The following is an 8532-nucleotide window of genomic DNA, read 5'->3' as shown; positions in this document are numbered from 1 at the left end:
TTGGAATCTTACTCTGCTACCCAGGCTGGAATACAATGGCACAATCTTGGCTCACTGCAGCCTCCACCTCCCAGATTCAAACAATTATCCTGCCTCAGCTTCCTGAGCACCTGGGATTACAGATGTGCACCACCACACCCAGCTAATTTTTGTATTTTTAGTTGAGACGGGGTTTCACCATGTTGGCCAGGCTGGTCTTGAACTCCTGACCTCAGGTGATCCGCCCGCCTCGGCCTCCCAAAGTGCTGGAGTTACAGGCGTGACCCACCATGCCCAACCTGTCTGACTTTTTCATTCAGCCTGCTTTTTAGCAGGCTTATGTGTAACTATGTTCTTATATGTAACTATGGTCCATTTCTTTTTTATTTCATTGTATGGAATTTGTTTATCCACTCATCTGTTGATGGACATTTGAGTTGTTTCAGTTTGGGCTATTATAAATAAAGTTGCTATGAGCAAGTGAAGAAGTCAAATGGCTGTATCATATGGTAGGTATATGGTTTTTAGATTTTTTTAATGGTTTTATGTGCAAATAATAGATGCTGTACCCATAAATTCTCTCCAGAAACAATTAGGAGCTTCTTAAAAGAAAACCACATAATTTTTAAAGGCACTGGGATTCCTCTGCTTCCAGGTCATTTCTAGGCTAGAAAGATAGTTTGTTCTACTAGAAATCACAAGTTAGAACTGAGTATTCTCCAAAGTGGAAATTCTAGAATGTAATGTCACTCCAGGCAAATATTATTCAGTTCTCATCCCCAACATCCACAGTTAACCTATCAGAACAGTTAAACCAGGTCAAAACAGTCCAGCATAATTAGGCTTCGTCAAACAATGCCATTACACTCTTCTAAGATGCAAATAAACCTAGACAGGAAATACTAAAATCAAAATAATACATGATGCTGTCCTACAAATTGTTAGTTCCTTGTTGTAGTCCCCCTTCTACAACATTAATAAAGGGAATATTTTATACATCACTAGCCATGAATTTTTGCCATTAGTTATTATACAAATGCTGCCTAATGCCATTATCCAAATGGTATAACCATTTTACGTCCACAATTCACTTCTATAGTTATAAGTAGAATTTTCATGATTTACATACTTAAATCTATCAGAGAAGATTTAACACTGAGATGCAAGCTAGCATCCTTAATATCTGATGCTTTAAAGTAGATAGTAATATAGGAAGATATTGTAATCACTTTTCATTTAAGTGACCTGATGTAAAAAATAAACCAATAATTTAGCAGTTCCAAGTCTCAGCTTTCTTTTTTTTTTTTTTTTTTTTTTTTTTGAGACAGAGTCTCAAACTGTCACCCAGGCTGGAGTGCAGTGGTGCCATCTTGGCTCACTGCAACCTCCACTTCCCAGGTTCAAGCGATTCTCTTCCTTCAGCCTCCCGAGTAGCTGGGACTACAGGCGCCCGAAACCACACCCAGCTAATTTTTTGTATTTTTTTTGGTAGAGACAGGGTTTCACTATGTTGGTCAGGCTGTTCTCAAACTCCTAGCCTTTTGATCCACGTGCCTTGGACTCCCAAAGTGCTGGGATTACAGACATGAGCCACTGTGCCTGGCCTGTTGAGCATCTTTTCATGTGCTTATTGACTGTTTGTATATCTTCTTTGAATAAATGTCTAATCAAGTTGTTTGCCCATTCTTTTAATTGAGTTGTTTTCTTGTTGCACTATAGAAGTTATTTGTATATTGTGTATATTAAACCATATCAGGTATCTGATTTGCAGATATTTTCTCCCATTCTGTGGGTTGCCTTTTTACTTTCTTGATCGTGTCCTGTTATGAACGAAAGTTTAATTTAATTAATGTATTTAGAGACAGGGTCTTGCTATGTTGCCCAGACTGGAGTACAGTGGCTATTCACAGATGCAGTGATTGCACATTGCAGCCTCAAACTCCTGAGCTCACATGAACCTCCCACCTCAGCCTCCCAAGTAGCTGCAACTGTAGACATAGGCCACTGAGCCCAGCCAAAATTCTAATTTTGATGAATTCCAATTTATCTAGTTTTTCTTTTGTTTCCTGTGCTGTTGGTGTCATATCCAAAAGATCATCACCAGCCGGGTGCGGTGGCTCATGCCTATAATCCCAGCACTTTGGGAGGCTAGGGTAGGTGGATCATGAGGTCAAGAGTTCGAGACCAGCCTGACCAACATGGTGAAACCCCATCTCTACTAAAAATACAAAAAAATTAGCCAGGCATGGTGGCAGGCGCCAGTAATCCCAGTTACTCAGGAGGCTGAGGCAGAAGAATCACTTGAACCGAGGAGGCAGAGATTGTAGTGAGCCGAGATGAGGCCATTGCACTCTAGTCTGGGTGACAGAACAAGACTCTGTCTCAAAAAAAAAAAAAAGGATAATCACCAAATCCACTGTTATGAAACGTTTCCGCTATGTCTTCTGCTAAGAATATTATAGTTTTAGCTCTCACATTTATGTTTTTGATCCATTTTGAGTTCATGATTGTATGTGGTATGTGGTCCAAATTCATTCTTTTCCATATGGATATTCAGTTCTCCCAACACCATTTGTTAAAAAGACAATCCTTTTTCCATTGAATGGTTTTGGCACCCCTGTCAGAAATCTTTTGACCATATGTATGAGGACCTATTTAATTTGTTGAACATGTGGAATAAAATTAGAATAACTTGTAAGGTACTTATCTGCGTGTTCCATCATCGGTTTCAGTTGTGGGTTGGTTTTGCTTACTCCCACCTTATGGATTGCATTACTTGCTGCTTTGCAGGAGTGATCATCTTTGATCGGGTGCCAGACATTGTGGGTTTCAGCTTGTTGAGTGCTGGATGTATTAGTAACCTGTAAATCCTCTTGGGCTTTCTTCTGGGACATTTGAGTTACTTGGAAACGGTTTAATCCTTTTGAGTCTTGCTCACACAAGATTTTTTTAGGCAAATCCAACCGGTGCTCATTCTAAAGCTAATTATTTGCCATTAGTGAGGCAAGACCTCCTGACTCCTCTCCGTAACAACCCACGATACTTGGCATAATACTGTGGCTGGTGGGAACAGACACAGTCCCCATCCAGTAAGCAGCGAGCACTGTTCCCCAAGTCCTTCCTGATGGGCCTTTCCTTGGCCTTGGGTCCTTCCCTCACACACACGTGCTCATCAGTATCCTGCTGGGTTTCTGGGGTGCCTCGGCAGCTCTCCAGGGATTTCTCTCTAGACAGCTCTCTCCCCTCTGGCATTCTGTCCTATACACTTTAGTTACTTTGCCCTGACATTTAGCTCCGCCTCCTCAACTCATGGTGTTCCCTGGCTCCACTTTTCGTCCCCCTCCCTATGTTGCAGCCTGAAAACTCTCTCAAGGCTGGGGACAATCACAGGGCTCACCTTTGTTTCCCATCTGTCTGTAATCTCTGTCCTTATCATTCAACACCCAGAGGCTTGAAAACCACTAATTCGTGTATTTTGTCTAGTTTTACTTTTGTTTTCGGTGGGGAGATATATCTGATCCCTGTTACTCCACCTTGCCTAGAAACAGAAGTAGTCTCTGCACTTCCTTTTATTGTTTTTTAGACAGAGATTTGCTCTTGTCACCCAGGCTGGAGTGCAATGGCATCATCTCAGCTCATTGAAACCTCTGCCTCCTGGGTTCAAGCGATCCTCCTGCCTCAGCCTTCTGAGTAGCTGGGATTACACATGCCTGCCACCACGCCCAGCTAATTTTTTTTTTTATTTTTCAGTAGAGACAGGGTTTCACCAAGTTGGCCAGGCTGGTCTCGAACTCCTGACTTCAGGTCATCCACCCACCTCAGACTCCCAAAGTGCTGAGATTACAGGCATGAGCCACCATGCTCGGCCTGCATTGCCTTTTCTACCTGTAAGATCACAGGGCCTCTGCAAAGCACTGTATGAGGGTTTTTTGTTTGTTTAAGACAGGGTCTTGCTCTGTCACCCAGGTTGGAGTGCAGTGGCGCAATTTCAGCTCACTCCAACCACCTCCCAGGTTCAAGTGATCTTCCCACCTCAACCTCCGAGTAGCTGGGACTGTAGGTGTCCATGACCACATCCAGCTAATTTTTATATGTTTTTTGTAGAGACAGGGTTTCACAGTGTTGCCCAGGCTGGTCTCAAACTCCTAGACTCAAGCAATCTGCCCACCATGGCCTCCGAAAGTGCTGGGATTACAGGTGTGAGACACCACACCAGCCAAGTTCTTTGAAGTAAAAAAGCCACTCACACAATAGGTACCCAATCCCTCCTCACTCACCAAAGGAGAGTCTAAAGGGCCTGCCTCCTGGGAATCTTAGTTGGGCAGTGACTTAGCTCAATTTAAGGAACTTTCTAGGTCCAGAACCCTTGCAATTGGACCTGTGCTAGCCCAGATCAGCACCGTCTAATCCTGAGGGCCATCATAGGGTGAAAGTGACATTTGGGGGGGTCTCATAGAAAAGCCAAATTGTAGCTGTGAACACCTAGAGACAGTGGTCTTAGCTTGCCTCTAGGCATTGGACATTATGAGCAGACATAATGGACACCCTTTAAGGTGAGTCCATTCTCCGTGGATGCCTGGTCTACCACTACTCTGCTCCCCCTTGGCAATACCTGATTCAAGACTGGGCACATGACCTAGTTCTAGACAGTAAGGTACAGGACCAGGAAAGTCTACAGGGATTTCTGGGAAAGGCCTCCTCCATTTTTTTTTTTTTTTTTTTTTTTTTTGAGATGAAGTTTCAGTTTGTCGCCCAGGCTGGAGTGCAGTGGCACAATCTTAACTCACTGCAACCTCCACCTCCCGGGTTTAAGTGACCCTCCCGCCTCAACCTCCCAAACAGCTAGGATTACAGGCACCCACCACCACACCTGGCTAATTTTTAATTTTTTTTTTAGTAGAGATGGGGTTTCACCATACTGGCCAGACTGGTCTTGAACTCCTGATCTCAGGCAATCCGCCTGCCTCATCCTCCCAAAGTGCTGGGACCACAGGCGTGAGCCACCTTGCCTGGCCCAGGCTTCCTCCATTTTAAGGGGAGTCCCGGTAAGACACAGTCTACCTTCTCTGGAGTTGCCATACTCCAGTGTGGACACTTGGGGCTACTGCCACCATCTTGGCATCAACCTGAAGATGGAACTAACAAGAAGGATGGCAGATCAGAGAAGGCCCGAGCCTGGAAGGCATCACTGAGCTGATGAATCAAATAGCCCCAATGCCTCTCTCCCCTCTGACTATTCATATAAGAAAAAAAAAAAAAAAAACTAGCGGTTCAGCTAGATGCCACCAAAAGCATTGTCACTGAGCTGGCCACCTGGAGGGCTGGAGGTACATGTGGAGGGGAGCACCTTGAAGGTACTGTTACCTCCTGCTAAGCAGTTCTGACTTTCTCCTTTGGATGAGAAAAGGGCTGGTAGCTGTGAAAAGATGTGCCCAAGGCCACGTGGGGGGAAGTGGCAAAAGCAGCCCCGCACAGGCCTAGCAGCCTTCCTGCGGGTGCCCTGAGATCCTGAGTCAGCTTTGATGGTGGGGCCTGTGGGTGCAGGCCTCAAAGTTCACCATCTCCAGTCAATATTCAGTTCTCCTGCTGGGCGAGAGCAAGCAAGCGCCGGGGACTTCCTTGAATTTTTGTGCTGAAATGGTGTCCTTGGAGGAAAATATCAAAGTCCCCCAAGCTGTAATCAAGGCAGTTGCAGATTACAAGTAATTGCCATAGTTTCGGGACAGATTCTTCTCAGATTGAAAAGAGCCTGTCCAAAGTTCCTTCCCAGGCCAACAGAACAGAACAGGGCAGGCACCTGCAGCGGAGGGGAGCGGAACTCTGGGATCCAAGGCTTGTGTTCGCTCTCCACGCCAGAGCAGGAAGCTCCCTCCATGCCCTGGCCTTCTTCCTCCATGCTTGGAGCATGTGTAGGCCACATGGCCATGTCTGTGTAATAATGCTCAGGTATAGGCGTGGGGACATTTATTGCCTCAATTTCAAGACTGTCTGGAAAAGGGCAGTACTGCCCTGGGCAGTAGAGAGTTCATATCCCTAGAGATACAAGCCCTGGAAGGGCCTTCAGCAGGCATCCATGCCTTCACATGTGCTGTCCCCTCGAAGACCCTCCTGAACCTTAAAGATGTGATGTATGCATTCGCTCATTTCACAAAGAACTACCTGTGCCAGGAGGTAAGGGGCATTTAGCAATAAATAAAGTCCCGCTGGGTGCCGTGGCTCACACCTGTAATCCCAGCACTTTGGGAGGCCAAGACAGGTGGATCAACTGAGGTCAGGAGTTCGAGACCAGCCTGGCCAACATGGTGAAACCCCATCTCTACTAAAAATTAGCCAGGTGTGATGGTGCATGCCTGTAATCCCAGCTACATGAGAGGCTGAGGCATGAGAATCGCTTAAACCCAGGAGGAAGAGGTTGCAGTGAGCCAAGATTGTGCCAATGCACTTCAGCCTGGGCAACAGATCCAGATTCCGTCTAAAACAATAAAAAATCCCCAAGAGTGTAGAGAAAAAGGCAGATAAATAAAATGAATATACAATATGATATTAGGTGGTTGTAAGTGCTATAACAGAAAGGGGACAGAGAGTGACAGGGTGATTTTTAGAAAGGGTGGTCGGGGAAGGCTTCCCTTGAAGAGGTGTAACTAATATTTGAGCTGATAAACCTTAATGAAGGCAGGAGCCGGCCATGTAAACACCTGGAGAAGCAGCGTCTAGGCAGAGAAGAGGAAGCAAGGTCTTCAGCCAGGATTGAAGACTAGCAAGAGGCTGGTGTAGGCTGGGCATGATGGCTCACACCTGAAATCCTAGCACTTTGGGAGGCCAAGGTGGGCAGATCGCTTGGGCCCAGGAGTTCAAGACCAACCTGGGCAACATGGTGAAACCCCATCTCTATAAAAAATACAAAAATTAGCTGGGCATGGTTGCACACACCTGTAGTCCCAGCTACTCAGGAGGCTGAGGTGGGAGGATCACCTGAGGTGGTAGGTTGAGGCTGCAGTGAACTTTGATCACACCACCACTGCATTGCAGCTTGGGTAACAGAGTAAGACACTGTCTCAAAAAGGAAAAAAAAGGGGGCTGGTGGAGTTGCAAAGCGGTCCGGAGGTGGAGAAGCATATGAGATGAAGTTGGAGAGGTGACTGCAGGTCAGACCATGTGTGTCTTGCAGGCTGGGCAGAGCATGTTGGCTTTTCCTCTGTATATTGCAGACACTGGGTTTGGAGCAGGACATGGTCCGACTCAGGTTTAGAGAGCCACACTCTGCCTGCTGTACCCATAGAAAGCCCTGGCACATGGTAGGTGCTTAATAAACATTGGTGGTTATTATCAGCGTTCTTCAACTGCACCATTGGACCCTGGAGTTCACTGAGGGCAGGGACCAGAACAGTCATCTCATGCTTATTATAGTTGGTGCTAAGATGTGTGGATAAATCAATGACTCAGGGCATGAATGGGTGAGCAAGGTAGGAGTAGGCTCTGAGGAGGAGCCTCGTGTCCCCGGGGCAGGTAGGACATACAGTTGGGGCAGTGTGAAGGAAGCAAGCCAACAGCCATGCCACAGAAAGAACAGGTAAGAGCCCATTTTAGAAAAGAACCATTGCCTGGGCCCTAAGGGAATATAGGATGCAGCTGGGCCCAAATTTGGGCTGCAGGAACCAACACAGCCTGCAAATCAGCGGGCATGAGTCAGGCAAGCTACATGGGGCTCCTCCTCCTAGAATCACCAGGATGCTTACGGGCTCATCCCGATCCTCCTGGGAGCATTGGAGACAGGCATTTGGCACAAAACAGGCACCCAGAGGGTGCAGCCTAGATAGGCGCTGGTGCCCAGATGCGGGTTTTAGGCTGTACTTGGGAGGTGGCAGAGATTGTTGTGGGCTGGGGCAATCATGGAGGGCTTCCTAGAAGAGCTGCAGCCTAGATGGACAGATAAGGTTCAAACGGAAGCCACTAGGGGTCTGTAACTGTAGACACTCCTCCAGACATGTCCTGTGAAATCATCCCACCTCTGAGTCATGCCTGATAACCCTCCCTACTATCCAAAGGATAATGCCTTGGCTTGACATTTAAGAGCTCCTATTTTTTTTTTTTTTCTGAGACAGAGTCTTGTTCTGTCACCCAGGCTGCAGTGCAGTGGCATGATCTCGGGTCACTGCAACTTCCGCCTCCCAGGCTCAAGCAATTCTCTTGCCTCAGCCTCTGGAGTAGCTGGGATTACAGGCACACGCCACCACACCAGGCTAATTTTTGTATTTTTAGCAGAAAGGGGATTTCACTATGTTGGTCAGGCCAGTCCCAAACTCCTGACCTCGTGATCCACCCACCTCGGCCTCCCAGAGTGCTGGGATTACAGGTGTGAGCCACCGAGCCCAGGCAAGAGTTTCTATTTTCAGAAAGTGGCCTCTTCAGGTATTGCTCTTAAAAAAATAACAAAAGAGGCCGGGCGCGGTGGCTCAAGCCTGTAATCCCAGCACTTTGGGAGGCCGAGGCGGGTGGATCACGAGGTCAAGAGATCGAGACCATCCTGGTCAACATGGTGAAACCCCGTCTCTA

The 8532-nt window shown here is 46.7% G+C and overlaps 1 long non-coding RNA gene across 1 annotated transcript in view; it reads right to left on the bottom strand.

Annotated features, from left to right (window-relative positions):
• LOC119468888 overlaps positions 1-6230 on the bottom strand; it is a 9034-nt gene extending 2804 nt beyond the window's left edge. Inside the window, exon 1 of the long non-coding RNA XR_005197683.1 lies at positions 5106-6230. This is a non-coding gene — a long non-coding RNA (uncharacterized LOC119468888). The remainder of the gene's footprint in view (positions 1-5105) is intronic.
• Positions 6231-8532: the final 2302 nt, after the last annotated feature.

This window comes from Cebus imitator, unplaced genomic scaffold (assembly GCF_001604975.1).
Source record: "Cebus imitator isolate Cc_AM_T3 unplaced genomic scaffold, Cebus_imitator-1.0 Scaffold18, whole genome shotgun sequence".
NCBI classification, from domain to species: domain Eukaryota; kingdom Metazoa; phylum Chordata; class Mammalia; order Primates; family Cebidae; genus Cebus; species Cebus imitator.
Note: the sequence above shows the minus strand (reverse complement) of the source record. Positions and strands in the feature narration are given on the sequence as shown.